The sequence below is a fragment of the Numida meleagris genome, chromosome 1 (genome assembly GCF_002078875.1).
Source record: "Numida meleagris isolate 19003 breed g44 Domestic line chromosome 1, NumMel1.0, whole genome shotgun sequence".
NCBI lineage: Eukaryota > Metazoa > Chordata > Aves > Galliformes > Numididae > Numida > Numida meleagris.
The window spans coordinates 85,059,520-85,087,268 of NC_034409.1; the positions used below are offsets into that span (position 1 = coordinate 85,059,520).

At 41.1% G+C, this 27,749-nt stretch overlaps 2 long non-coding RNA genes across 2 annotated transcripts in view; both read left to right on the top strand.

Annotated features, from left to right (window-relative positions):
• The window catches only part of LOC110400588, a 72,786-nt gene that overhangs the window by 14,275 nt on the left and 30,762 nt on the right, over nucleotides 1-27,749 (top strand). The window contains exons 3-5 of the long non-coding RNA XR_002439950.1: nucleotides 2,945-3,026; nucleotides 19,343-19,591; nucleotides 20,432-20,588. This is a non-coding gene — a long non-coding RNA (uncharacterized LOC110400588). The remainder of the gene's footprint in view (nucleotides 1-2,944; nucleotides 3,027-19,342; nucleotides 19,592-20,431; nucleotides 20,589-27,749) is intronic.
• Nucleotides 3,625-7,314, top strand: LOC110400593. Its single transcript, XR_002439952.1, has 3 exons — nucleotides 3,625-3,798; nucleotides 5,639-5,729; nucleotides 6,052-7,314. It is a non-coding gene; the product is annotated as an uncharacterized LOC110400593 (long non-coding RNA).

Sequence of the window (27,749 nt, forward strand, 5' to 3'; positions counted from 1 at the left end):
AGTCTCCTTCCTCCAAAGTTTTCTCAGTTCAGATAGAATTTCTGCAGAGCTGAGTTATTCAGATAATACTAACATTTTATTCCACATTTGTTTCTAACAATCTACATACAGGTAAGTTCTGTTTTCTTTCTTTTTGCTGCTCAACCAACTCTACACTTTGTTCACCAGGCTTCGTTTGCCATGCCTTCACCCTTAGAAGGTGGTGTAGAGACTTCTGCAAATGTCGTACAGGCTCAAGCAGTTCTTCTGTATGCTACAGGGATCCTCTAAGGTATAGAGCAAGTGCAGGAAGCTCTGACGCAATTCAAATAGAAAGTAAAGAAACATGGATTCAGGAACAAGCAAAATAACATTTTGCTCCAGTAGACCTCAGTGTCTGAAACTTCTCCTCATTTGTAATGGAATAGTTCTGAAGAGCAATCCAAATGACAGGTGGGGAAACCTAGAGCTGGTATCTGACCTGTCAGCACTGGTTTGCAAATTGAAGCATCTCAGCTAGTCCAATACCAAATAGAGCTAAATCTTACACTAGACATCTTACCCTGCCAGGAGCTAGCCTAATAAATTGAAATATAACATTCAGTTATTCACCTTGCACAATACTGGATCCATAACAGATAGTAAGGGATCTAAGTCTTTAGATATATATTTTTTCTAAATCCACATATCAGTCATCAATATTGATGGTATGAAGGCTCACTGGAAGAGATGGATTCCATGTGAAGGAAAAATGTCATAATCTTTCCATAGCAGTGAGCTGCATTCATATCTCACTGTTCCCCACTAAAATAATATTCACTAAAACCCTGAGAGTAAAGGTCTTTATGAAATGCTTATTGAGAAAGCACATATCCTACCTGTAATTTCTGAAGCAAAATGAGTAGGCTGGTTAAAAGCGTTCTGAAAATACATATGAAAACTTAACCTCGTATGCCACATCTGAGCTGTTCATGTGTTATTCCAGTTGAGATAATTTACAAAACAAGTATTTGCAATGGGAGAATGCAGCATGGTATGAACTCATGTGAACACACTATAATAGTCAAGTATTTAATCACTTTTCAATTCTTATTAAACAAAAACATTTTCCAGTATTGTCTGAACTGTGCTCACTGTAGTCAATGGGCGTTCAACTCCTTTACACGAGAGAATTGAGTTCACCACCCTGCATAATGAAGACTGAACCGTATTTTAAACTATAACTCAGCAGGTGATTGAATATTATCTGCTTTACAGAAAAATACAAGTAAAATGAGCTCTTCAGCTGTAAATAATTCTGTCATAAAGGAGAAAGCTAATGTTTTTCTTGAGTAACAATCTCAGCTCTGCTGCACGGTGCACTGATTCTCCCCAGTCAGTTCTTGATATCGTATCATCAGCTACTCCAAAAAGGGAACATTTGCAGGGCCTTTGCGAAAACTCTCTTTGCTAGAACAAGCATGGAAAGTCACATAAAGAGTTTGGTGTAGGACATTCCCTGACTGCATTTTCTTCTCCCTAGCACAATGAGAAGAAAGATGTCATCTACGAATAACTCTTCCTTCCCTCTCTTCCCTGGCTCCCAGAGCTAATCTCTATGGTATGTAAATCCTGGAAACGCTCTCCCTGGCTTTAGCAGACTTCAGTTCATATTTATAATACAAAACTAAGGTTTAAAATCATGTTTTCTTTTCAGAATGTCCAAAATAGAAAAACAAACTTTGGTCATCAAAGTAATCCCTTTCTCCAGAGCCATTCAGATCCATCATTAGAACATCAGGAGGTTCTGACACATGTCACCATGTCAGATTTCTCCCCCTCCTTATTGCTTTCATGCTCACACATTTTTTCATTTGGTTCATCACTGCATTTGGGTTTTCAATAGTGTGTGTAGTCCAGCTACCTCATTTTGGATGTTAATTTCCTGAAAATGATTGAAAACCATATTTTTAATCTGTGGCAGGTGCTTGGCTATGACAGGATCCTTTTATTGTTGTTGCCATTGACACACAATGTGCGATCCAGGAAAATGTCTTGTTCCCATGGCTATCAGCCCAACACTGGCTTTGTTAAATAACTAGTTTCGCCTAGCCAGATTCTGAATGTTTGCAACCATTTACTTGTATTGCTCTGTATTTCCTCCCATCATTTTGTGAAGCAGCTCTTCAGCAATGTCAGCTTCCTCTTGTCAGCACTTTGGTCTGTAAGCAGCCCACTCCATGGAGTGCTATATCCCAGTGATACTTTCCCAAAACGTTTCAAGAAGCTCATCAAATAACATGGGAAATCTCTCTGTTGCCTTTTATCTGAAGCACAGTATGCAGCTGTCCCAGGCAGAGGTAATAGTTCTGTTTTAGAAAGTTGAATTACTTAGTTTTCCATAGCATATTGACAACTTTTCAGCAGGAAGCCTGAGTCTCTGTACCACAGAGTAGTACAGATGTGCCCCATAGAGTCCAATGTGATTTCATCATGACCTAAAGTTTGGATTGTGGCACCTTACCAGCTGAAATCCAGCCCCAGCGATCGTGGAGATGGTAGAAAACTCGATCCTGTACAAGAGACTGTAGCGAGTCCAACTCAGTTATGAATATATAGGCAAAGTCTTCGTGTTCAGCAATGATGTCTTTGGACACCATTTAAAAAAAGGCAGACACAGATTCCAAGATATGCTTCAGGCTTTCCCCAGAGTTGGGATCCCTACAGTTGAAGACAACTTTTGAGAACATGCCCCTCCTGTCTTCTACAAGCTGCAGAATGGCCACTAGTTGTATCCTGAGCTGTGCTTTCCCAGCATAACCAGCCAGAGTGCGAGTCTCATGTGCCTTCTATGCTTTCTCTGTGCTAGCACAAGGGATACTCTGTGGTCAGTCGCCACATTGCCTTCTGGGAGGGCTTTCTATTTGAAGACAACAGAATGGTCTAAGAATGGTCAGAACTTAGGATTTCTTTGTCATTCTTTCAGGTTTGCTATCCAGAGTGAAAGAGGGAGGACTGTTTAAGAGATGTCAGAGTCTACCTCTCTTCTTCCATATCTGCTTTATCAGGTATGTGAAATGGCTTCTCTGGACAGGTGAGGCTGTGTTTAAAGGCAAGAAACTCCAACCAGTAAAACACCTTAAGTCATGTTTGGGTTCATGCTGCAGGCTCACCTCCCTCCAGCTTCTTGAGACTACCACAGAAATCTGTACATTCTTGAAATGATTCTTGCACTGAAGCAAAAGAGGCACCGGTGTGTATTTAATGTGCAAATAACTAGTGTGATAGAAACCTGATCACCGAGGTGGAGTTCCTGTCCAAAAAGAATAGGTTATTAGTTTCCTCTATGAATGTATTGATCTGACATAGTAGAGAGCTGTGGGAAAGGTCGACAAGGACCACACCATAAATCTTGATGAGCTGCTGTACACGCACACTCATAAAGCAAAATGTGAACCATTATCTTAGAACAATCTGCAGAACTTGTAAGGAAGATGAAAGCCTTTTATGGAGACCAGAAAAAAGAAGAGGAAAGAAAAAAGAGAAAGAAAGAAAGAAAAAAAGAAAGAAAGAAAGAAAGAAAAAACTTCTGAAGGGGATTTTCCCTAAAATGCTGTAGTGGAAATGCTGAGTCATGGCTTGAAACAGTGACTGAGCACCTGGTAGGAAGGCAGAGCCAACCCAGGGGAGCTCAGGTGTATGCAATGCACCTGAGTGACTGGAAGGGGTGGGGGCCAGGACACACCACTTCCCAGTTTTCATTTAAGAGTTGGCAGTGGGGGTGAAGGTATCTCATTGAGAGATCTCTGTACACCTGTGGGTCTTGTGGGCTTTCTAAAGGTAAGCAGTGTCTTTTCTTTATTTCTGCACCCACTGCTGTTGAGTTTGAGCAGATCCTCACTTGCTGTGGCCTGGGATCTTGCTGCTCTGCTGTTATTGTGATTTCCATTGTGTTATGAATGCTGTGGGATAAATGATTTGAACTAATGGTAGCGTTCTTACTGGCCCAATTGTAGAAATGAGAGGCAGCTTAACCTACTCAGGATCCCACTGCTGTCTGTCTAAAAGATGAAGCAGGATAAAACTTTTATTTGATAAAAACTTTTGCACATTATTTAAATTATGTATATAATACCCTCACTCCATAGTTTTGTGGCCTATAGCCAAAGAGACTATGGTGCAGCATTTGGACAGGCAACAAAGGGACATCTTTCCATTGGCTTTGGAGCCTTGTAGAAGCCTACAAACTAGACGTGAAAAATGTGGGAGGGCCAGCTGTGTGCAGAGATCTCTGTAACCTGTAACTTATGCTGCTCAGCAACATGCTGCTAGATAAGCCAACAGGGGAAGGAACTATGTACGTGCCTGATGCAGTCTTCCATAGTGGGCAGGTCTGAATCATTTTTCTGTCCTTTCTTCTCACATCTGTTGTCTCCAGCTTGTCTGAATGTCTATCACCACAACCACTTCTGGACTGAAAGTATCACTTACATCCATTGGACAGCAACAGCACTGACTTTAGCAGCAATGCTCTCTGCCAGCTATGCTGTGCTGTCTCATAAAGACTTCTAGAATTATATGCTATGAATGAAACAAGAATAGGGAGGAAATCATATTTGGAAAAACTACATATTCTCTGCAATTGACAATCCTGAAAATTGGATTTTTCTGCGTTTTTTAAGGTTTCTTTAGACCTTAAGATATCCTTATGCAAATAAAATAATTATCCAGAAGACTATATCATTGTTGAGTTGCTACAAAATATAACTGTAGCAAGCAGGGCCTTGGGTAAGATTTCTAGCTTGCACTTTCTCAAAAGGATTTTTCTGCTTTTCTTTTAAAGACATTCCTCTTGTGTGTTTGAGCACAGAAGAGGTGGGAAACTGACTAACTTCTTTGCGGCTTGGAGTTTAGCAAAATGTGTTTGTGACCTGGAGAAGTTCTCTATCGCTTGCAGCATCTTAATGATGTGACTCACTAAGCTCAGCTGCTTTCCCCTAAATTTTCCTCACTTGCTTCCTCTTAGCTTATTTTCACCTCATTCAATAACTATTAACATAATGCTGTTGTTAGAAGCCAGTAGGGGTTCGTTGCTACTCTCCTACAGCCACTTTCTACCCTGATGTAGTCACCTGTCTGCATAAATTCTTCTGGTTAAGAGAAGGCAATTTTCAGAATGCAGAGATTTTAACAGGCAGATTTGTACTTAGTGTAAATGAGCATAGCTCTGAGCCATGGAGTTTTTCCAGCAGTGATTGATTTACTTTAGATAAGGGCATGTTGGGATTAGAAAGTCTGCAAGGCAATTATTCTTTATTTCCTTTTACCTTTTCCAGCAGGATCTTCAAAGCTGCCATCCTCTCAAACATCTGGGCACAGACTTGCAAAAAAAAAAAAAAACCAACTTTGTCCAGCTGTGCCTACTTACCTTCAGTAGCTCAGACTCAGCCTTTCCTTGTAGGAGTAGTTCTTGTACTTGCCAAGTATTGTCAGATCCTTGAGGGACTCTACTGAGTCACAATGGGAGTTTCACATGGTATTAAGTGCGTTTTGGAGCTCTGGTCATATAAGCTAGTTCAGCAGTTGACAAATGTGATTCATTTTTAGGCATGATAATTCAGGAGGGGCTGTGACAAAACCCACATTGAGGTGTTTCTGTTGCTTTGAATTACTGTTCTAGGGAGCCGAGAGATCTTGCAGAGGAGGAAAGAAGTAACCATCCATGTTAACCTCAGCAGAGTCCAAGTTTTGCATTTTTGGACTATGACACTGTAAGCTGTGGCAACTAGGACTGCAGACATATTAAACAGATGATATGGTGGTATTGCAATCCAGAGCCAACTGTCTTATGATTGAGAGGAAGGTGGCCCAAATTCATCCATTGTGCAATTCATGTTCTTTCTTCCTCCAGATTTTTCATTTACTTTTTTTATATCTGCCAAGAGAGCAGTTCAGAGAACATTACACTATCATAACATTGTACTCCATTGGCAATATTCCTTAATTGTAGTAATAATACATAATCAGCCATATACACATGCATTAATATATTAGCTGCATAGCTTCAACACCAACTTTTTTTTTTTTTTACAGCTAACAACAGTCATGATTGGCTGCCTCATCACCTGAACTTCAAGATGTGAATTTCTTTCTATTACGTTTTGGGGGGTGTATGTTATTTTTATAATAAGAGATGATCATGTTTCTGTCAGAAATCTGTGGCTTTTTATTGTGAAGTCTAGAACTTCTGTGCAGTGAGATTATTTTAGAGGTCCAAGCGGTACTGCGAACAGCTCATTTAATGTGGCTGGTAAAGGGCAAATTTCTGGCCTGCTCAACACTGAGGGGAATTTAAGGGCACCTAAAATTATCACTGTCTTCACCTCCAGCTGTTTGTGCTCAGGGCTTCAAGAAAACAGCCTTGCTTCAAAGTGGCTAGAGCCTGATGAAGATTTTGTTGTGACATCTTCTTGAGAGTACCTGTTCGATCTGTGAGAGCACATGTTATTCTCCAAGCACAGGAAGGCAGCTATTGAGTGAGAAAGAACATATTATGTTGTTGTTGCTGTATTTTTGTTTGTATGTTTTAGTAAGCCAATTCATCTTCACAAAAATTAAAAGCCCAGAGAGGCAGCTGCTCAGCTGTGTTGAGGCAGGGCAGCTTCACTCTTTGAGGATGTGTAAAATTTAACATAGCTTTCCAAGTTCTACCAGCCCTTCACTATCACAGACTGTGGTGCTCAAGTATGGGCCTACAGGAATTAAACCGCATCTCACTGTCCTACATGTGAGAGCAAGTTGTGACTCTAATATCTTAAGAGCCAGCTGAAGAGAAGACATTAGTGTATACGAAAAATTGACACCAAAAATAGGGAACTGGGGGGGAGAGGGGAAGTCTTATGATGCATACTTGAAATGTTTATGCTAGAAGGATACAGCACTAGGTGATGTAACAGTGAAGCGGAAAGAAAATAAACAGAAGGGACCAACAACTTTTTGCATGCCTCTAAAAGCCTTAAATGACATCTGCTAAATGACAGTGCTACTCAATTTGCAAAGCCTTAATTCTAACTGGAACAAAGAGCGAAAAAGACATGCATGTATGTAGAATGAATGGATAATTTTTTTGTGTGCTTTATAGAGGTGAAGTGTGGGACTGTGGAAGGAGTGACATTGGTAAAGGAACTAACTTTGAAGTGATACAGAAAAATGAACAAGAGAGGAAAATAAAGGGAATTGGAAGAAATGGAGCAAGAAGAACATTATTTTGTGTAAATTAAATTTAAACAAAAAAGGATGACATTGGCTCAGATCTTGTCATACTAAGGTGTTTTAAGGCCAGCAGTAATAAGAGAATTATATATAATGTGAATGCCCCAGAAGGGCGAAGCACACCTTTTCTCTTTTCTAATAATGAAGCTGCTGATGCACATTTGTCATGAAGACAAATAAACACCCTGTATATTGACCAGGGAGGTAGACTGGGTCACTTTGTATCTTTAAAGCTCATTTGCATCAAGGTGAAGAACAGTGAAGTCTACTGGGGCATAAGAAGGAAGGGAAGGGGATGGTGACTCTATCACCTTCCTGGACAGCCTGTTTCAATGCCTGACCACTCTTTCAGAGAATATTTTTTTTCTAATAACCAAACTGAAGCTCCTCTGGTGCAACTTGAGGCCATTCCTTCTCATCCTATTGCTAGTTACATGAGGGAGGAGGCTGAACCCACCCCCCACCCACCTTGCTACAGCTTCCTTTCAGGCAGTTGTACAGGGCAGCAGGGTCACCCCTGAGCTTTCTCTTCTCTGGACTAAACAGTCCCAGTTCCTTAAGCTGTTCCTCATGAGACTTGGTAGGCAGCATTGATAGTAGGTGGACAGTTGGAAAGGAAAAGGAAGGAAGGAAGGGACAAAGGAAATTGGAAGGAATTGGAGGAATTTTTTCACACAGAGGGTGGTGACGCACTGGAACAGGTTGCCCAGGGAGGTTGTGGGTGCCCCATTCCTGGAGGCGTTCAAGGCCAGACTGGATGTGGCTCTGGGCAGCCTGGTCTAGTGGTTGGCGGCCCTGCACTTAGCAGGGGGGTTGAGACTTGATGATCTTTGAGGTCCTTTTCAACCCAGGACATTCTATGATTCTATGAAATAAATGTAATAAAGGAAGCCCCAGAACTGGTGGGTTGCCTTTTGACCTGTTTTTTGAGTCTCCTTTAACAGCTGAGCCTAGCAGAGATTCCTTTTCTGTGACTTGCTATCTCCAGACTGCTGTAGAAGCATTCTTCCACTCCTGTCCAATCAGCTCAACAGTATGCAGAGAAACTATATCTGAACAGTGACAGCCATAAAGGAAAACTGTGAAATCCCTGTATATGGGTTTATTGTGGGTGTTGGTATATGTATGATGGCTTCTTCCTAAGAGCTAGAACGTTTTGTCACTTGAAGGAAAAGAAAGGGAAGAATGAATCAATAACGTGCATAAAATCTGGCAACATTAAAAGAACCATTTATTCCCAGAGGAATACCATACAGTGATGCTGTTATTGGACATGGTTCAACTTCTGTCTGATACTATCACATTCCAACACCTACCAAGACAAAGATGTTTATGAACCAAACAGTTGCATAGAGGCAAGTGGGCAGAGTGGGCCACTGATTCATTCAGTCACAGACCAGATGGAAGGCAGGACAGGCAGTAGCCACGAAGGCAATTGGTTTGTAGGATTGCAGATGGGGAAATCTTGTTTCCGGTCTCACATAGGCTGACTTCAAAAGCTTCAAGGAAGAAATAGCAATATATTTTTACCTTTGTGGGGAAAAAAAAAAAAGAATAGCAGTCAAAGAATGACTTGTTGCTGAGAAAAACTGAACAACTCACTGCTACAGGATGTAGAAATCCATGGTATATATTTGATCACAAATATTTAGACTCATTAATTCACATTCAATCATTATTAAATATGATGGTTTGGATGTAAGTGTCTTTTCAGAAAGTGCCTGAATATTATCAGATGTTCATTGTCAGATGTGATTCATTTTAGAGTGGTAATTTCTTTGCATGCTTTCCCAGTGTGTAATTGGACAGCAGCAAAGCTGGGATGCTCTAGTCTAGATGAAGCTCTAGTCTGACCTCCTGTGGCCTTTCTTCTCTTCTTATCGGAGCAAACTCACACAGCACACTGAAAGCAAAAAATGGCCATGTGGCAGAGTATATTCATTCTGGCAAGTGCCATGCTAATACACGTACCCAGATGCTGAGAGGTAGCTGCCCTTCAGCTCTCTTGGACTCCATACAGATAAAATATCAGCTCCAAAGAGCATTCTAGACACATCCTTAGACAAATAAAACCTTATCGCAGAGGCAAAGTTATTAGCTGTTCTCTTACTTGTCCTTGAGGGAGCACAGCTATAGTCCATCGTGTTCTGTGTGACCCCTGGTCCCACGAAGCCTCTTCTGTCTGCTTAGCTTCTTGCAGCACTATTGAGCTTCCATCAGACAACCCACAGCGCGAAACATTGACAGAGCAAGATTTTGCCAGTCCAGGGCTTAACGCTGCAGTCTTGCAATAAGATGTAGTTATTATTACTGTATGGTTTCTAACAGCATGTTTTTCTACAGGAATAGTACTGACTTTTGACTAGTCTGTGTAATGGTGGGGCAGTTAGAGTGGTTGTTGTACGTATAAGCAAATACTTTCTCAATACCGCCCAGAGAGAAGAAAGGGGTATTTGTCTCACAAACCGTTTCTAGACAAACGTAGATATTTGACTGAAACCTAAATAATCTTCAGTTTGTGTTAATGCTTAAAGAGAGCTGCTTGCAATCTTTCTCGTGTTTGAGGAGCTCTATCTATTTTCCAGTGGATGCTTGCATGGATAGATTAGATCTAAGCCCACCAGCAGTCAGTCTGCTGGCTTTAGTCACCTTTCATGGACCCTGAAAAGTAGTCTTTGGATCACTGGCCTGTGACCCAGGTTGTGGAATCACAACTGTAATTCTTCAACATTTGGAAGCACCTTTATGTTTCAAGAGGATGGAGAGGTGTGAGTCTGCATTATGAATCTCCTCACAAAGTCATCCCTCAGATTTAGTATCAAGCACAATCCTTTCCTTCTGCATGAAGAAGGGATGATAAAGCAAGCTAAAGTCCTCTTTTGCCAGACAGAGGTGGACTTTGGGTGCACAGAGCGGCCTCAACTGGAAACAGCGGCTGTATCTCGATTGTCACTTTCTCCACGGCAAATGCAAATTGAGCTAAGATCTTGACAAGGACAGCATGCAGGACACTAACCCACCCTCATGTCCTACTCCCAGTGAGTCTGGCACAGACAACAAGCGGCACCAACGCAGAGAACCATGGGAGCTGTGGGGGGGGGTAACTCCCCGATCATCTGTTCTACTTTGGGGGCTTCAAAGCTGGCATCATGGCTGGGGATATCTCCAGGGCTCTGATGTTTCTTTTGGCACCTTGCCCTCCCTCCGTCCCTCTCTGCTGTTAAGCCCTAGCTTTGGGCTGCAGGAATGCGAGACCCCAGTGGTCAAGCCCTCACACAGGCACTAACTAGTTTCACACCTGATGATCCCATTACCTTCAGGGCAAATATTATAGGTTTTCTTGGACTGTATTGTGCTATTCATTTGCTTTTAGGCAGGAGTTTGGAGAGAGAGAGATTTTTGTGCCATCAGTCTCTGCTGATCAAAGGTGAACTTTTTGAAATAGGAGAAACAGATGTTGACTGCAGACTCTCAAAGGACAAGAGGAAGTGAAGCAGGAAAGTGGAGTAAAACAACGCCAGAGTGAGATCCTGTTGCCTTCTGTAAATACACCCGGTAGTTAAGCACCAGGGAGACAGACAAAGTGTGTAAGGAAATGGACAAAGCTGGTAAAATTAAGTAGCAGCTCTTTACCTTTGAAAAAACTCACACTGCAGATCAGAAGATTTCCAAACGCAAAAAGGGAGAAGTTTGGGAACAGCCTTCAAAAGGAAGACTGAAGCGAAATGTATAGTATGTCAGATGGAGACTAATTGTTTCACACAGTACATGTCATGGCAGCCAGCAGTCACAGCAGATAATTTCTGCACAGGACCTTTTCCAGACTCCTATGTTGTTATAAAATTGAGATGAATCCACAAACCTGGCTACAAGAAAAGAATTACAGCCGAACAGATCAGAAGTTTATATCAAAAACATGCAGGCAGTCAGGAAAGCATCTGCTGCTGTGCGACAAGTTTTTTGATGGTATGTCATGTTTGAGATATGAGGGGGAGTTTCAAGACGCGTGAGGGGAACTCAGAGCCTGGCAGCATTTCCAGAATGTGATGTAGTCTAACCAGCACAAATGTCTGTTCTGCCACTGAATCTCTGATGCTGAAAAGGGCTTGTGGCAAAATGACGTCAATGTAATATTGGTTGGTGGCACAGGTGTAGCTTTTGTATATTAGAATGTAAAATGAGTTGAATAATTGTTTTTTCTGTTATTATTACTTAAGTGCGTGAGTGTACACAGGCAGGTGCTTGAACTTTCTGGTTAGTCTGTTATTGCTCAAGCCCAGCCACAAAGTTAGCAAATTAAATGCGCAAAGTCAACAAAACAGCAAATAAACAGGTAAATGGGGTCAGCGTGTACCTGCAGCTGTGTTACGGATGAGAAAGCACAGCATGAGATGTTGAGACTTGCCCAAGCTGCAGGCAGCATGAGGCTGCCTTGCCAGGGTTGAGCTGCCTTGGTGTGACCAGCACTGCCTGTAGGGAGTTGATTGCAGAGGGCAGGTCTACTGAGAAGGCAACAACAAACAGACAAGTTGGCACGACTGAGAAGTGGGTTGCTTGCTGTCTGGACTTTCTGGAAACAGGAAGGCTCATACCTCGACTCATAATTAGGGGCAACTGGGATTAATACACAGTGTCTGACCTACTGAACAAGCAATGGCCATTCTAATTCCTATCTACTGCTGTGTTTAGTGATGGTCAACATCACCATCTAAATGTTGTCCAATGTCTCAGGAGCCCAAATCCACTGGCTGAAACAGGGATTTCTGTACTTTCCTTTCTGTGAGTACATCGTTGGAGCTTCCTCATGCAAACAATGATAGGAAAGCATCCTAATGAGCAACAACTTCACGTTCTCCCACGTGAAGACATTTCAGTTTTTTATTGCAGTTTAGCATTTTTATTATGTAGTATACGTACTGTAGTTGCATGTCTTTAATCATTCACCCTGCCTCCTCCATGCTTCCAGGGAGCCTTTTTCTCCTTTCTCTAGCAGCCCTCTTGGCCTACATGCTCATTCAGAAAGTATTGAGAGTGGGTTCTCAAACCATTTGACAAAGCATTGTTATCACTCAGGAAACACTTCAGAAACAATTTTAGAAGCTTATTTCACTAGACGAAAAGCCAAGGAGCAAGCTACTTATCTGTGACTCCTTCAGTCATTTCAGTAAGTCTTCATTGTAATGCAATTTGAGCAAGGTGGTGGGAGGAGATCAGTAAAGGCCGCCAGCTATATCCAAAGAGTTAAAAATAATTCCAGTAATAAAATGCATGGTAAGTATACTGTGACTAGGAGGCTGTGCAGCTTACTGGCCTCCCTGGAAAGGATGGCAAAAACGTGGAGAAAAAACAAGCCCTTGGCTGCAGCCTGCCACAGGCCAGCCTCCAGGGCCCCTCTTCTGTGTGCACCCAGTCAAAGGATAAGGCAGCTGTTTCTTTTTCATCTTCTCTTTGCTCACAGTTTGGGTTCTCCTTCCATTAAAGAGAGGATTCTGTGGGAAGGGATGCATGAAAAATTAAAATGTGTTATTACTTATTCCCCTTTTCAACCATTTCCTTCCCTGAGGGTTATCTGCTTCTTAACTTTACCTGGTGACATGAGTGAATTGTTCATTTCTTTCATTAATCTCCATCCTACACAAACCTCTCTGTTCAGAGAGGTTATCAAAATTAAAATATCAGACTTTTGTCTGGGAATGTTTCCTTACCTATTATCACACCAAGGATTAAGAGAATTGAAAGAAAAGGGGAGATATGTGAAGGGTGGAAGAGGGAGGGAAAAGAATTTTTGCCCAGGAAGGGGGAGGAGAATTTTTTTAATTGGAAAATGCAGTGATAAAATCATGAAATTAATGAAGTGAGCAAGCTCAAGGTCAGTGCAGTACCTGAAGATACCTTAAGCACATTTTCTAGTTTGGTTTTTAAGAAAACAAAGCCCATCTGATCAGCCAGTCTGTGCACGACTGTCTGTTTGCTTTTCCATTCCCCATTCCACCATGGTTTTCAAACCAGCTGGCAGATTTCAGTCAAGCATAAGAGAGGGATGGAAGTTTACAAAATAGTTCCCTGTCTCCCCTTTTTACAAAATAGCCCCTCGCAGGGCTATGGGACCAGGCTCCAGCAGTCGCACTGTTTTCCCAATTAATTTTGATACTCTCAGGTAACTTTGAAATTGTGTCCAGCACCGTGTGTGCCAGCACCAAGGCACCCCATGGGAGGAGGGCTGCAAGGGAGGGCAGTAGTGATTTTATAACTACTGGAGCACCTATCAGGAGGAGGACTACAGTCTTGTAGTTCTGTCGTTCAAGCAACTGAAACAAATCCACTGGAAATTCTGTTTCATTACTTCTTCAGCTCATATTGCTCCTTGGCTTTGTTAACATTACAGCACATCAAGCTAGCAGCAGCCTTTTAAACAGCCTGATGTCTTGCACTTGGAAATGGGGAGCTCCTGCACTGTGAGCGGTCTTAGGAAGTGTGATCTCCTCTCCCCTGGCTTTGCACTGTGGCTTGGCTCTTCCTTTTTGAAGGCCATTGACCAGCGGGCCCCGTGCTGCAGGAAAAGAACAAGTGTCTGGGGCTGCCCTGAGAATGCAGGGAGCTAGGGAAGCCCTGGTGTACTGCAAAGACAAAGGCACACAGTGCCCCTGGAGGAAACGAGCCCTCCTCCAAACAGAACCCCTTGGAGAGGTAGGGCCATGGTTCAGGGAAAGCAAGTGTCTGCGTGACAGACTGTGAGTAATTGATCCTGATGACAGCGACCCACAGATGTGACATCACCATTGGGCACATTAAGATGCTAAGCACCCCTTGGGGGATGTTACGAGTCACATTACCCAGTGAACTCAAAGATGTTAATTCATAATTTATTGTATGAGGGAAATAAGAAACTAGAGAAGTCCATACAATTCTGATCATATTTCACTTCTCTTATGTCTCCCCTAGAAGGCCATTCAAGTGGTCTTGAGTTCTTACATAAAGATATGAACTTTCTACAGGAAGCATTCTTTCCTGTGTGCAAAACTCAAAGTCACTGTGCCTAATATTAATAGCTAGTTCTTTTTTAATTATTATAACTTACTGAAGCATGAGTCCAAAAATAACAGGTAAATCAGAGAGGGAGGGAGTGACCCAAAAGGCATAACAGGTCACCAAGCTTCATTCAGCAACTGGAAAACAGCTTGAATCCTGGTCCTCAAAGAATCTCTCTGAAATTCAGTCTCGTAAAATCACACTTTGTCTCCTAACCCCTACACCAGTAGCATGTCCTGCAAGAATCTCTCTCTCTACAGAGAGTATTTGGTGCTGATATCACCTGCAGTGCCTGGCTGCTGGATGCTGGCTGTGGCTGAAAACCTCTTTTGATGCCAGCTTTTCTTTCCACTTTAGTGGATGTGCTTTACTCTCCTTTTTGGAGTGAGTTTCTTTTGTTCCTCCTTTTTCTTCCCTGGTTTTGTTCCTCTCTTTTCTCCCCTAAATTGCACAGCTTTCTAGCAGCTTTTATCCTCCCTTTCTTTTCTTTGAGTTTTTGAGTGAAAGAGAATCACGCACCTCTTAAGGGAGCAGGCTGCATGTAAAGTTTTCATCTGGAAATTGAATTAACTCTTTGTCAGATATCCCTATCTATATCTCTTGGGGTAATAAGCATCACAAATTGTCTTCACCTTTGCTTAGGACCATGTGCTTTGGTAAACACACTGAAGTTTCTTTTTGCATTCATTGCAGACAGAGTATCTTCTACATGATGCATCTGTGGAAGTATTGTGCTTAATACTTTTATTGTTAGGTGCTACTCAACTGGAAGATGCAATAACTGAGGCTTCTTTCTGAAAACAACCCCTCAGGACTGCCCTTGTATTTACATTTGGTAATAATGTAAGATAACCACTTAAGCTTCTAGTCAAAGCAAACTTCTGCCAGTTCTACATACAGAAACGCTTCAGAAGTGGTGTTCCATGTGGTCTTTCATATCATGTGCTGTATGTGAAACCTCCACTCAGAGGAAGGCTATTCAGATGGCAGCTCCATCAGAAAATAAAGGCTGGTGATGTAACCTAAATTCAACCCTCCTATGCATTATACTTCAATCACTAAAGTCCATGGTGACCCATGGGGCTGAGGGAATAAGCAGGAGCCAGAGGGGCAGTGTAGTTTCTGGGGATGTGAGGCAGAAGCTGGAAGGCACCCAGAGACTGGGGCTGCTGCCAACAGGATGGGTAAGGATGGGCTGGCTGAAGGTGGTTGCATCTCTGCTGTGAACTTATGCATTGGTAGGAGATACAGAGCTTCAGACAAGTATCTGTTCTTATCAGAGGAGCACTAGCAATGATATAGTAAGAAAGAGAGGATGTCTGCATTTCTCAGCCTTGGGAGCACGTATTTTTAGCTTGCAAGGCTTTCTTTTATTTCCTGAAATATAATTCGCAAAGGCAGTGAGCCATCCTAGCACAGAAGCACAGCCTGTAAGGATATATCTGTGTACACATTATTAAACATTAAAAGAAAAGTTAGATTAGCAATAGCCCAAATAAAATGCATTGTGATTGAATCATTAATTTTAATAATAATTATAACCAGTACAATAATTCTGATGCTTTTTCCCTTTCACAGAGCTCTTATTATTCAGTGTGAGAATGATCAGAGAACTAGAAAACATGACCTGCAATGAAAGATTGAACTAATTGGCTCTGTGCAATCTGTGGAAGAGAAAATGAAGCAGAGACATGGTAATAGTTTTCAAATACATAAAAGGCTGCTGCAGAGAAGAAGGCGGCACTTTGTTTTCTACATCCGTAGTGGATAAGACAAAGAACAGTGGGCTTTGTAGCAAAAATAGATTCTGGCAAGACATTGGGTAGCTCAGTTAAGGACAGTAAAGCGATGGAATACTCTGCTTGAGAAAGATCCATCAAGAGAGTTCTTAAGTAAGAGTTTAGATGAATGTCCAGTGGTTTGTCTGGCCTGCTGTAGGTGACATTTTGTAGTGTCTTCCAGATCCCTTTTCTAATTTTCACCTTCGTTCATGAAGGCTATGTTTCTGTAGTAGAAGAACTCCTGTCTCACAAAATTGCAGTTAATGGCAGTTCTGTCTTTGGCATCTGTCAGGAAAGGATTGGGCCCTTACATGCAGCCAACAGGTCAAGGGAGGTGATCCTGCCCCTCTACTCTGCGCTGGTGAAGCATCACCTGGAGTACTGCATGCAGATGTGGAGTCCTCAGTACAGGAGAGTCACAGACCTGTTGGAGTGCATCTAGAGGAGGGCCACAAAAATGATCCAAGGGATAGAACACCTCTGCTATGAGGGCAGGCTGAGAGAGCTGGGTCTGTTCTGACTGAAGAAGAGAAAACTCTGTGGAGAACCTGGTAGTGGCATTTCAGTATCTAAAGGTTGGGGCTGTAAGAAAGAAGGAGACAGACTCTTTGGCAGAGTCTCTTGTGATAGGACAATGGCAAATGGCTTCAAACTGAAAGAGGGGAGATTTAAACTGGATATAAGGAAGAAGTTTTTTATTATAAGGGTAACGAAGCACTGGAACATGTTGCCCAGAGAAGTGGTGGATGCCCCATTCTTAATGACATTCAAGGTGAAGCTGGATGGGACCCTGAGCAACCTGATCTAGCTGTTGGTGTCTCTGTTCATTGCAGGGGAGTTGGACTAGATGGCCTTTAAGGGTCCCTTCTAGCTCAAACGATTCTATGATTCTTTCAAGAAGTGAGTACCAATGGGGGCATACGAATAAGTATTTCGAATGTCTTTTCTTCTTCATACGTGTTAAGTCTTGCTTAAACCCATGGGATAATACTATGGGTGAATGATGAGTGGTAGATAGAGTAGTGGCATTGCAAACTGAAGTCTTGGATAAGAAAAAATATTAATAATGTTGCAAGCAGTTCATGAATATGCAACATTTCAAGTATTTTTATATCAGGTACTTTTTATATTAACTCCGTACCCTATCCCTTGTTGGCAAAATCAGGGAACAAAGATGTAATTGTATTTTCTGAATATCACGTTATATGCTTTTGTAGAATTCCTCTGCTATCAAAGGTTGAACCTCCCAGTGGGAACTAGGCAAAAGAAGCCTGCAGTACTCTGGGGTGTAATAGAAATCTAGCAGACTTCTGCAAGATCACACAACATCTTTGTACAAGGAGGCTGAGAGAAATATCATAACCAGTTAAAGTACAAGGGGAATTACAATCATGGAGGGCCACTGATATGTTCTCATCAGCCATTTTAAGCTTCTCTATTTATTTACTTTTAGGGTTTTGAATTATCTGGTGAGAGAATTACCCCTTCTTTGCAAACTCTCTAAATGACGTGGTTACCTAACTTAGCTCCTAAGTTATATGATACGAGAACCTCCCTGTGTAATTATCCTGGTACTTGACTGCTGTGCTGTGTTTAACATCCCAACTGATGAGCAATGATTCCCTGAATCCAGAACTGATGATCATTGATCTTCAGAGAAAATTGCATCAGTAGTTGGATTTCAGTAACGTGGCTTGCAGCCAGTTTCTGGTCAGATCAGCACTACTACCAGCTGAAGCATCTGGAAACATGATCTTAGTACTTCACTGTTCAATGACAGTTTGCTCAGGGGAGAGCAAGAGCAATATAAACTAGTTATAAAACTGGATTATTTTAATCCAGCCTTGATTCACTAGCACCTGCTATTTCTCATGTGCCTGGGTTATCTGATGTATAAACGTGATATAAAAAGCATTTGATCTATTTGTTATATAGCATGCACCTATTTTGAGATGAATGGGACTCTTTGTAGCTGCAAGATGATTACAGACCGACAGCTAACTGCCTCTCAGATAGCATGGCTGTAAGTTCTTGCTTCTCAAAAGAGCAATACTGGAAGAAAGAAGAGGCATTTCTGAGTTTCACATTACTCCTACCTAGGAGAGCCATATGGAATCTTGATAAACTGGGAAATCTGTAAGCACAATGAGCCCTTACAATGATTCATCTCTCTTCTAACATGATTGGTAATGAAATGCCATGGTAAGATAACAGCCTGAGAGCCTGTTTGGAGCAAACTCATTTGGCAGAGATTCCTTACAGAGTCAACCAAGTAAGGGCCCAACAGGCAGAAATCAGAGTGTGAGATGTGCATATTATTCTCTCATATCTTGCTGATTTACAGCATTTCACAGTCATTCTAGCAGAGACACCTACAGCTTCAATTTCTTAAATACTTAGACAGGAGAACTTCTTAAGTAGAAATTTCCACCCTAAAGTTTAGGGCACAGAGACATGGAAGTGAAGTTCCCTCAGTCAAAGGATTTTGGAAGCTATTAGAAGAATTCCAGCTTTCAGACAGAAAATAAGCTTGTGTTCAAAGCACTTAAGCATATACGTCAAAGGCATTAGTACATGCTTAAAGTCAGCCCCTTTCCTCGCCGTAATTGGTGCCTTTACCTTCATAATTATTAAAAGCTATATCAAGGCCTACTCTGTACTCCTGCATGATAAATTGGAGGCTCCTGCCGATTTCAGTGGGATCTCAGTGGTATCTTGCTTGCTTTATCCTTTAGTCATGGCACTGTTAGGTTTAAATCTTTAGTGTATGTGCCAACCCTTACTTTCATTTTCTACTACCTCTCTGATTGATCTACGTGGGGATTTACTGTCGTTGGTGGCTAACTGATAGATCTTGTGACAAAATTATATTCTTTAGCTCTTAATTGTCAAGAAGTTCTATTTTGCCTTCTCCTCCCACCCCCCCAGCAGTTATTTGAAGGGTTTCCAATTCAGGCAACAAAGTAATTAAGGGCACAGGATTTAACATTGACTGTAATAAGACTATCCATCCAAATTTGACTTGCATTACCTAATTTTGATTTTCCCCTGCAACACATTTACAAGGCCAGACGGGTGTATTATCTCTGCATACTGTTCATTATCAAGCATGACTGGAACAGGTGGCAACATACTGATGTGTGTTTAATAGAACAGAAGTTTGAATTCATATTTCAAAACTGGGCAAATGATTTCCTTTGTAACACCGTCAAAACATGAGCCATGACAATTTCAGGAATACGTTACCTTATCCCATCTTTCTTTCATCTCCAGCACCTGCCAACTGGTATGTTATTTTTCAGACTTCTGCAGTCTTCATCAAATCCTGCTGTCTGCGCTTGGAAAAATTGAATAAATAGTCTTGGTACATAACTTACTGCTGGGTGACTGTCACCTTAGCCTTCTGGACCTTTCAGCTCATTGGCAGCCAGCGATAGTTGTTTCCACCTCAGATGCTCAGCATGGAAGTCAGCCTTGTGCCAATGTACTCCTGCACTTCTGGTGAGACTGCCTGATTTCAGAGGCAGTCCAAGACAGCTCTAGTTCTGACTGTGAGTATTACTTTGTTGTTTCTTTTACCTGGGAACCTGGCCAGTACATGTGTCTTATACATCAAGGTGTCATACTCCTAGCTGCGTGCCTTCATTTTCCTAGGGCAGATATGGAAAAGATTGGAGGTTTATTAATGCTGTTGTCATTAGGCGCATTTAGATACTGAACCCAGGTGTTGGTGGCCCAGTTCTCTATACACCCTAAAGAAGGAAGTGTGCACTGCCAACATGGAGCATCAAAGTGAAATGTGCAAGACACTGTTTGGTAGATGGCATTGAAGACTTCCACACTAAGGGCTTTTTAGCTTTCACTCAGTGCTAGTGATGCCTGAATTTCTAGTCCTTCAAACCTAGATCCAATTTCCAGTTACTTCAGCAGCAGTAAACTAAAACCCTTGGAGTCTCATTGGTTTCAGCAGAATTATTCAAGCCTGTATAAAGCAGAAGTTGAGCTCCTTTCTTAAAACAAGCAGAACTAATTTGGATGCATTTAAATTCTGAATTTTTAAAAAGAATATGCAAATAAATGTAGCTAGAATATGTATATTTAACAAGTATAAGATATTTCAGAAATCAAGTTATTTGTAATTCTATATTTTTAAGTATTTTTTTATTCCTTTGAACTTCATTGTCAGATAAGTAGGAAGTTAATTAATAGATTTCCTACGGAATCACCACAGAGTATGTAAAACCAATACAGTTTATAAAACAGTATGCATTGAAACGAACTCTCCACAGCTCTGAAATCTTAATTCCGCAGAATATTGACAATACTTTTAACAATATTTAATCTTTCCGTTTACTTGTGTCTTTTATTTTGTCATGCTCTTTCCCTACCAGCGTAGTCACTAAGCATGTTCACAAATGAAATGTCAAAACACACGACAAATTGGCTTTAGCCTGCCTGAAACTAATGTAGGAAGTCGGAAAACCAGACATTTTTTGAGCAGTGTGGGCCAATAAAAGACTCCAGAAGAGTGAGTGACCACTTGACAAGGTAGGTAAAACATGGACTGAACATTCCAAATACGTGAAGGAAAAGCCTTAGAATGACAGAGATTTTATTTTGCACTTTTTTAAGGTGGAAATCAGTAGAGATGAGATATTTTGTTTGGTGCAAAAACCAAGCAATTTTTTCATACCAATGTGCTAGATCTCCAGCTTGCAAATTGCCTGAAAAAGCTTCATCTGGGCAGGTGACAGCATTTAGCACATACTTCCTCTACAGTTGTCATTCATCAAAACTTCTGACTTATGTTGTCATATCTAAACATAATTATTCTGTTACTTCAAGCTCTCATGATTTTGAATCATTTCAAATGGTCATAACTACACAAGGAATCAAACAAGCACAGCAGAGCACTAACCTAGGAAGAGAAATGCTTGGTCAGAACATTATTTGACCTGCTGCATGTTCAGCCTATCCTCAGCTGCTTCCTTCAGTTACTTCTGGATTCACGAGTTATACACAGATGATAATATCATGAGAAGTAAATAGCCAAGAAGGTTTGGAATCATGAAAAATTTTGTTGTTGACATCAGCTTCAACTTTAACAAGGAAAATGACTTATTAATAAATGTCAAACAGCTTTATTTAGTCATTTCACTGTTAGCTTTAGTGAAGTTGTTATTCACAGATATGTAAAAGTAAAAAAGCAATGAGTTATTCTGTGCAGCTTCTCAATAATCAATTAGAACTGAAAACTCAGAGTGGTGACTGGGAGTGAAAGTTCAGTTCATTCTTTTCTCTTTATAATTACTTGGTGATGCTCTGAACATGACCAGTATTTGGAACATAGAACCCCTCTGCAGAAAAACACTTGTCTTTCTGTTAGCTTTTGTGGGCTTCATTCAAGAAAAAAATCTCCATTTTGCCTGACAAAGGCAGGATGGATTACCACCAATTGCTGAAAATTTATTCAGGAAAGTATGTTAGCAAACAGCTATGTAATAACCAGGACATTGGTCTTTGCAGCAATATTCTACCTCAAGTCCAGTGAAGTGTCCCCTCAGACATCTCTGACAGGTAGCTGTGATGTTGTTATGATAAATTTGTGACTCCTGACTCAGTCATTTTATTCTCTAGGAAAGTCACTAAAGTAAGCAATTGATTGTATTTCATGTGCTTTATTTTCCCCGTGGCTAATTCATTAGCTAAGATGGCCGCATTTATTTACTACACCTCAAACAAACTGTGATTAGATGGTTCCTAGATAACGTAGGTCTGACCCCATGTGCTGAACATGAGGCTCATACAGATGATTTGTTGCACTGTTGGCTTCCCAAATGTTGCTGGTTGCTTGCTTATTGCAAGTTGTTTGACTCAGTTACTTGATCACAACCTACCTGTCAGGTGCTAAACCAATCTGAGTAGGTGTAATGCATGGCTCTGCATTATCTGCAATGTTCTCTTCAGACTAATACGTGGAATACTGTACTCAATAAAAAGACTCAATTAGACCCAAAAGCCACAGGTAGTCTAAAGGCAAAATCAACCATTAAGGACACAGCCAAAAAAGTGTAAGTGCTGTTGACCTACCTCAAGCTGGAAATCCCAAGGCAAGGACATATTGTAATGACTGGCTGACAGTGTGCCATAAATTTCACTGCCCATATGACAGAGCAAGGAAACTTTGTGCTTTCCTTTCCTTACTTTCTGTCAAATAGGTTTGTATGAACTCTCAAATGATTCTGTAAACAAAGTAGCCTATAAACTGGGATAGGAGTATATCCAGAACAAACTTGAGTTACTTGCAATGGGGTGGAGAGTCTGGACTCTCTGGTCCAGAAGGTCATATAAGCAATAAACATGGCTCTTGGCCGTCTAATTGCCCATGAGGAATTATAACTCAGCCTCAAAGATTCTTCTTAAAAGTCCAGTCAGAAACACTGGCTTCACAGGGGTCACATTTGCTTCAAGATACAAGTAGGTGCTTTTGGGACGATAACTTAGTGCAGTGTTGAATGGTGGCAGGACTCTCCCCTCAGTTGTCTCTGCCTTCATCCCCCAAAGCCCCCCAAAGCCTGTGCTATCCAGCTGGAGCCTGTATGAATGCAACCGCTTCTCCCTGGTTTTGCATCTTCCCTGACAAACAGAGGCCATAAATACTAAGAGCATTTATCTCACAGAGATAAATCCTGAATTCAAAGAGCAAAGTCTGCCAGACTGAATAAAACCAGAGGCTGTCTCAGAGCATAAGCACAGCTGTACCTTTGCCCAATTTACAGAACATTTTGAAATGTACTTAAATAACAGTCTTTTTCACTACACTCAGTTATAATGGTCATTAGAGTACTCTGCATCAGCTTTCCTTGATGCTCTCATGAGTCTGAATAGTAGCAATTTATTACCCACAGGGCCATGCAGCTTCAATCTCCAGTGGCACAATGAGATTTCTTTCATTACTATAGAGATATTTCGGTGTGTTCATTCACTTTCCCTGAAGACAAAAAAACTGCCCCAGTGAGAATTTAGAAAAGCTTCATGCAGTACAGTACACCTACTAAATTTTTCTCTGCTATTTTGCAGGATTTAGAAACGGATCAGACAATTTTCTGAACCCTGACTATTTTAGGAAGGGCTGGTCTGAACTGTCATTGCACCCTTATGTTCCCAACAAACTGGGTAACATGAAGGATTCATTTATATCTTTCCTAGTCAATGCAAAAACAAAAGGACATTCTAGAAGGCAAATAGCATTTACTTTCTCTGAGTGACCCAAGGATCACCTATGAAGCAGGAAATTTTTTGCCCAAGTGATGCATGTCTTTTGACTCAGGACTCCTTAAAAGCAGAGCTAGATGGTCTCTGCAACCTTGTAGACAAGCAGAGAACTGGTATGACATGTTTTTCTGAGTCATCAACTTTTCTTTGAAAATTCTGCCTACACTTGAACCATTTATTTAGGACATATCTTGAATGCAGACAAAATATAAACTCATTTATTTTTCTTTACTCAATCTGTTCCACAATCAAAATCTTATATCTCAATTTTTAATCCTTTTGAGCAAAATAGAGTGACTGCAATGTGAGTTCCAACAACAGCATTCCTAGAGATTCCTAGATTCTTCCAAGAAACCAGTGAATACCCGAGTGATTTATAAAACAGGAAGACACTGTTATTAAACCATTGCAACTCATTGGAGGCTTATTCTTTAGGACTAAGAAGTGGCTGAATAATGAGTCAGTCATAACGTTTGTGGCCTGTGCTAAAATCAGATGTGGATGAGTTGCCTGTTCTAATGTAGTCAATAGGGACAGAGAAAGTGCATCCCGATATGCTTGAACAGAGCAATTATTTTCTGCTACAATTGAAATGAATTATCAAATGGCAAGTGAAAAGCTCTGTCATCATTCATCAGCAAAGATTTGTGTGCAGCATTATAGAAGTTTGCAAGATCAAACATTTAAATAAGAATGCAGTCTTCATGCCAGCAATGAACACTTTGAGTTCTTTCACACACCTGAATGAAGTTTGCTTTCATCTTTGCTACCAGCATTTTAAGTTATCACTATCAAGATCTAACTGTGGTATGGTTGTATTAATTGATATTTACTTCACCTTTTTTCAATTTCTCCTGGCCAGAGAGTTGTGCAAAAACCGGTGGGTTTTGCAGTGTGTAGGCCAGTGGGAATCTCAGCCACTGTGTCCTGAGAAACTCAGAAGGGAGTCCCATGGGCAAGGCACAACCCACAGTCAACTGCAGACTTGTTTGTGGTAGGCTTGGAAATTTTGAGGAAATAAGAAACCATCTACTCCTAATCAAATGTTCATGTGACCTTGTCCAGCCAAATGGCAGTGAGGTCCCTGCTCTCCCATGACAGGTCACACTGTAAGGCAGAGTATATGTGGTGTAGGAAAATAAAACGAAACTCATCCTACTACAGGGCACAAGACAAAAAGAACCAGCAAAATCAGGCCAAAACTGAAGCATATTAGATTCCTCATATTTCTAAAGGATGCCTTCTTATTTAGCTAAAGACAGAGTTGATATTACTGCCGAACTTACAAGCTCTGTTAAATAAATTACACTGATAGATAAGAAGCTACAGAAAGTAAAATATAAAGGAGAGTTACATTATACTAATAGCATTAAATCCCAGGATTTAACATGTACAGTTTAAAATTTTATCAAGAAGAGATAGTCAAACTTGTTAATTCATTTCTTCTAGGCATAAAATGGCAATTTTACCAAAATGATCTCCTTGGTACATAGCACATGCACTACGAGAAGTAAAATCACTTCGCACATTATTTTGCATGTGAGGAATGCACACATGCATGTCTCAGTGACAAGATTGCAGTGCATAGAAAGCAGCTTTGACTGAGAATTCATTTAGTGCTTAGTGAATAAACCTTATATTAAAAACATGCATGCATCCTACAGTTCTGCTAATGCTTTCAAGTCACATACTCAAGGGCACATATTCTAAATTGTTAACAGTTTTAGGTACAACCAGATAGATACTCAAGAGCATCCCATTGAGCCTGGCCTAAAGTTCATGCAGCCTCTCTGTGCCTCTGACAACTTGACACTTCGCAGCCACTCCACTAGCAATTAGTCCCCCACTATTGCAAGGGCATGCTGTCTCCAAAGAGTCCTCTCAGCTCTTCTGTAATGTGCTGAAAGGAGGAAGAGCAGAAGGGGGAGAAGAAATGAAAAGCACCAGGTTCCATCCTTGTTTTGTAATAATTTTCCTGATTCTGTCTCTCTCATTCTAGTAAGAACTTGTTCTCATCAGAAAAACCTGAATGCTTGAAAATACCTTTTTTTTTAAGAAGTAGATAAATATACAAAAACATTAGAAGTGCACAGGCAGTTTCATAAATTTTGAAGAAAATGAAGGGGAGTAAGTGGGTAGGGGAGTAAACAAACATTTCTCCCAAGCCCGTTTCCTATCCTGTTCAGTTATCTGGTTGCCATTTGTGGCAATAAGAATCACGTATGTCTTTAAATGGTTGCGAACCCTGTGTAATGCCAGACTTTCTGGTTGAAAACTAAAGCTGTAGCTCAGACTATAGATTAATACCTTAACAAATGATAAAACTAATAAATGGACATTCAAAAGAAAACTGCTCTGTGCAACTTCAAAGGAGTCCTGATCAGATTCAGAACAGTTGTGAGGTACCAAAAGCTAGAATTTCCTTTAAATTTTCTTTTAACTCTGTGTAGGACGTTGCAGTGCATTTGAATAAGCTCAAGCTCTTGTTTCAGGCCCCCTAAATAAGAGCTGAGCCAATATGCATGATGATGTTACCATCTGCTGGACTCCAGGAGGAATGCAGCAATCCAAGCAAATCACTCTGGCTGCTGGTTGCTGCAAGGCAAGGCACCCACCCTCTCCAGTGTCTCTAAAGCAGCATGGCGAGGCAGATAGGTCCCCAGCAGTCACTCTGTCGTGGCCACACATCAGGGATGTGGATCCTGACCGTGGTGCTGGGAGTTGTTCTGGGTGCTAGGATTGGGAGCCAGTCTTGGAGGCCAGCTGTTTGCTGGAGACTGCTCAGGAACGCAGGCCTGCAGGGCCCATGGAGCCTTTGTACTGCACTGAGGCACCCTAGACGCACCAGGGGACAGAGTGCTGGCTTAGAGAAGCATATAGTAAAAGGGAGGAAGGCTTCAACATGGTGTTAGCATGTGCTGAAACTTAGCAAGTGGTTGAGTGCTCCGTCTGGATGAGAGGCCAGGGCAAACAGACAGTCCGACATTAACTACTGGTTGCTAAAATAGCTGTATTGTTCCCATACTGTCCACAGCAGCAGCTGAACTTTTGCTAGGGATCTTCTACACCTAGGAAAAATTGAGACAAACATTTGACTTATTTGCTGTTTTCGGTTTGGAATTTTTAAATGACAGAGAGTAATTGCTCAGTGGAACAAATGACAATTTTATAATCTCTCAGTTGTCAGGGGAGGAAGAGCAATACAACACTGCTCAACATTTTTACAACTGGAAGACAAATTAAGAAGTCACTTTAAGCTGATAGGTAGAATACTGTACATGGCAAGTGATTACATTTCAGTTATCAGGCTTACACCCCTGTGCACCAAAATTTCTTTAACGAACAATCCTTCTTGGCAACTGACTGTAAAACGTCTTACCTCATCAAAATCACCGGCACATCCACTGGTACTTCTCAGAAGAAGCATCAAAGCTCAAGGACTGCATATTATGTTAAGCGGTTTAATATTGGATATAAAACAGTGGCGCCGGTGCTAGGGAAACTGCTACAGCTGAGAGAGGTCATGGGCAATCAAGGATAGGGGAAAAATTGACATTTAACTTTGTCTCCCATCTGCAGTATTTAATCACTTGATGTAATATATAAATCCTTGATCTTTGATATTTGGAGTACCAAAGGAATTGTCAGATTTTCAGAAGCACCTTTTCTGTCCAAAGGAACGCTAGGTGGAAAGGATCAATTGGTAATGCTGTGACTGAATGAAGTGCTAGAGAAAAAAACCTCAAATAAAATAATGTAACTACACTCAGCACAGCAGCTGTTTAATTTTCAGATTCCAGGCACTTACCACTGATGATCTATTCAAGGTGAATCTGCTAAGTCATTATATTAAACAGAGGAATCTTCTGTGCATTTGCTATGTGTGTTAAAATTAAAAAACAAAGGACAGATCTACAATGCTCTCATCTAAGTAAACTCTGCAAGTCTGTGCTTTTATCAAATTAGTTAGAGTGAAATCTGCTTTCATGGCAAATACAGATTTAGAGGAAAAAGATACCTGAATTGTCAGGCTATTTATGTACTTCTGCTTGCTCTTTTCCAAGTGATAATCAACATATGTATTTTCCAGGGCATTTCTTGGACTAAGACAATTTCTATATTCCTCACTTTGGTCTAGGGCCGAGATACAGATGGATCACAGACTCACTCTCACGTTCAGCAGTTATATGCATGCATGAACCAAAGGGAGTTAAATATGAGCAAGGGTATTTGGAGAATTCATGTCTCGTTCTGCAGCCTGTGCCAGGACAAGTCTGCAGAAAGGAATGAGAGACACTAATGAAAAACTGGGGTAGGTGACACAAGCCCAGTGCTCGTGTTCTGCAATATAACTAAGCTAACACAAGGAGTACAAACACAAGGAGTTTCTACCCATCAAGAGAGACAGAGCTGCCTGCTCCAAAGGAGGTTACA